This window comes from Triticum urartu, chromosome 6A (genome assembly GCF_056163025.1).
Source record: "Triticum urartu cultivar PI428250 chromosome 6A, HENAU_Tu73, whole genome shotgun sequence".
Taxonomy (NCBI): domain Eukaryota; kingdom Viridiplantae; phylum Streptophyta; class Magnoliopsida; order Poales; family Poaceae; genus Triticum; species Triticum urartu.
The window spans coordinates 262,877,662-262,880,916 of NC_141878.1; positions in this window are offsets into that span (position 1 = coordinate 262,877,662).

Genomic DNA, 3,255 nt, shown 5'->3' on the forward strand with positions numbered 1-3,255 from the left:
CATGAAAAATAATTTCCTAGTAAGGATGAATTCATTGATCTTGCTTCTATTGTTGTGCCACCTACCAATCCTTTAGAGCAATACTTGCTAGACCATGAGAATGATTTGCATATGCATGAAAGAAATGAAATAGACAATATTTTCTTTGAACAACGTCCTCTGCTTAAAAACAACTTGCCTATTGAAACTCTTGGAGGTCCTCCTCCACCTAAGGGTGATCCTGTGTTTGAATTAAAACAATTGCCAGACACTTTGAAATATGCTTATCTTGATGAAAAGAAGATATATCCTGTTAATATTAGTGCTAACCTTTCATAACATGAAGAAGAAAGATTATTGAAAGTTCTAAGGAAGCATCGTGCTACTATTGGATGTACTCTTGATGATTTAAAGGGCATTAGTCCCACTCTATGTCAGCACAAAATCAATATGGAACCTAATGCTAAACCAGTTGTTGATCACCAACGTCGGTTGAATCCAAAAATGAAAGAGGTGGTAAGAACAGAAATACCGAAACTTCTGGACACAGGTATAATCCATCCTATAGCTGATATTAGATGGGTAAGTCATGTTCATTGTGTCCCTAAGTAAGGAGGTATTACTGTTGTTCCTAATGATAAGAATGAACTTATTCCACAAAGAATTGTTACAAGTTATAGAATGGTAATTGATTTTAGAAAATTAAATAAAGCAACTAGAAAAGACCATTACCCCTTGCCTTTTATTGATCAAATGCTTGAAAGATTATCTAAGCACACACACTTTTGCTTCCTTGATAGATATTCTTGCTTTTCGCAAATACCTGTTTTCTCAACCTGATCAAGAAAAGACCACTTTTACTTGTCCTTTTGGAACCTATGCTTATAGACGTATGCCTTTTGGTTTATGTAGTGCACCTGCTACCTTTCAAAGATGTATGATGGCAATATTCTCTGACTTTTGTGAAAAGATCATTGAGGTTATCACGGATGACTTTTCTGTTTATGGGATGTCTTTTGACGATTGTTTAAGCAACCTTGATCGAGTTTTGCAGAGATGTGAACAAACAAATCTTGTCTTGAATTGCGAGAAGTGCCACTTTATGGTAAAGGAAGGCATTTTCTTGGGTCATAAAATTTCTGAAAAGGGTATTGAAGTGGACCAAGCTAAGGTTGATGCTATTGAGAAAATGTCATGTCCCAAGGACATCAAAGGTATTCGTAGTTTCCTAGGTCATGCTGGTTTCTATAGGAGGTTTATTAAAGACTTCTCTAAAATTTCTAGGCCTCTCACTAATCTTTTGCAAAAGGACATTCATTTTGTTATTTATGATGATTGTCCAGAAGCCTTTGAAACACTCAAGAAAGCTTTCATTTCTGCACCTATTGTCCAACCACCTGATTGGAACTTGCCTTTTGAAATTATGTGTGATGCTAGTGATTATGCTGTTGGTGCTGTTCTAGGACAAAGAGTTGATAAGAAATTGAATGTTATTCATTATGCTAGTAAAACTCTAGAAAATTCTCAAAGAAATTATGCTACTACTGGAAAAGAATTTTTAGCAGTGGTGTTTGCTTGTGATAAGTTAAGACCTTATATTGTTGATTCCAAAGTAACTATTCACATAGACCATGCTGCTATTAAATATCTTATGGAAAAGAAAGATGCTAAACCTAGAATTATTCATTGGGTTCTCTTGTTGCAAGAATTTGATTTGCATATTATTGATAGAAAAGGAGCTGAGAACCCCGTAGCTGATAACTTTTCTAGGCTTGAAAATGTGCTTGATGACCCACTTCCTATTGATGATAGTTTTCCTGATGAGCAGTTAGCTGCAATAAATGTTGCTAATGGTACTCCTTGGTATGCTGACTATTCTAATTACATTGTTGCTAAATATTTGCCACCTACCTTTACATAACAACAAAAGAAAAAATTCTTCTATGATTTAAGACATTACTTTTGGGATGACCCACATCTTTATAAAGAAGGAGTAGATGGTATTATTAGACGTTGTGTACCTGAGCATGAACAGGGGAAAATCCTACGGAAATGTCACTCTGAGGCTTATGCAGGGCATCATGCTGGAGATAGAACTGCTCACAAGGTATTGCAGTCTGGATTTTATTGGCCTACTCTCTTCAAGGATGCTCGTAAGTTTGTCTCATCTTGTGATGAATGTAATAGAATAGGTAATATTGGTAAGCGTCAAGAAATGCCTATGAATTATTCACTTGTTGTTGAACCATTTGATGTTTGGAGGTTTGATTACATGGGACCTTTTCCTTCCTCTAATGGGCATAAACATATTTTGGTTGCTGTTGATTATCTTACTAAATGGGTAGAAGCTATTCCAACTAGTAGTGCTGATCACCACACCTCTATTAAAATGCTTAAGGAAGTTATTTTCCCAAGGTTTGGAGTCCCTAGATATTTAATGACTGATGGTGGTTCACACTTTATTCATGGGGCTTTCCGTAAAATGCTTCCCAATTTTGATGTTAACCATAGAATTGCATCACCCTATCATCCTCAGTCTTGTGGTCAAGTTGAACTTAACAATAGAGAAATAAAATTAATTTTGCAAAAGACTGTCAATAGGTCTAGGAAGAATTGGTCTAAGAAATTAGATGATGCACTTTGGGCTTATAGGACAGCATATAAAAATCATATGGGTATGTCTCCTTATAAAATGGTTTATGGAAAGGATTGTCATTTGCCTCTTGAGTAAGAACATAAAGCATACTGGGCAGTTAAAGAACTCAATTATGATTTCAAACTTGCCGGTGAAAACAGGTTATTTGATATAAGCTCATTAGATGAATGGAGAACCCAAACATATGAAAATACAAAGTTATTCAAAGAAAAAGTTAAAAGATGGCATGACAAAAGAATTCAAAAGCGTGAGTTTAAAGTTGGAGAATATGTTCTTTTGTACAACTCTCGTTTCAGATTTTTTGCAGGAAAACTCCTCTCCAAATGGGAAGGCCCTTATGTCATTGAGGAGGTTTACCGGTCTGGAGCTATCAAAATAAATAATTCAAAGGCACTAACCCGAAGGTTGTCAATGGGCAATGAATAAAGCATTATATTTCAGGTACGCCTATTAATGTTGAAAGTAATATTATCCAAACTTTGACACCGGAAGAACACATAAAAGAGTCCTTCCGGAACACTCTAGAATCGTTAAAATAAGGAGGTACATGATACGATAAGTGAACGGACTCTGAAAAAATCTGCAAAAAATATTTTTTATCAGTTTTAGAATATTTTAAA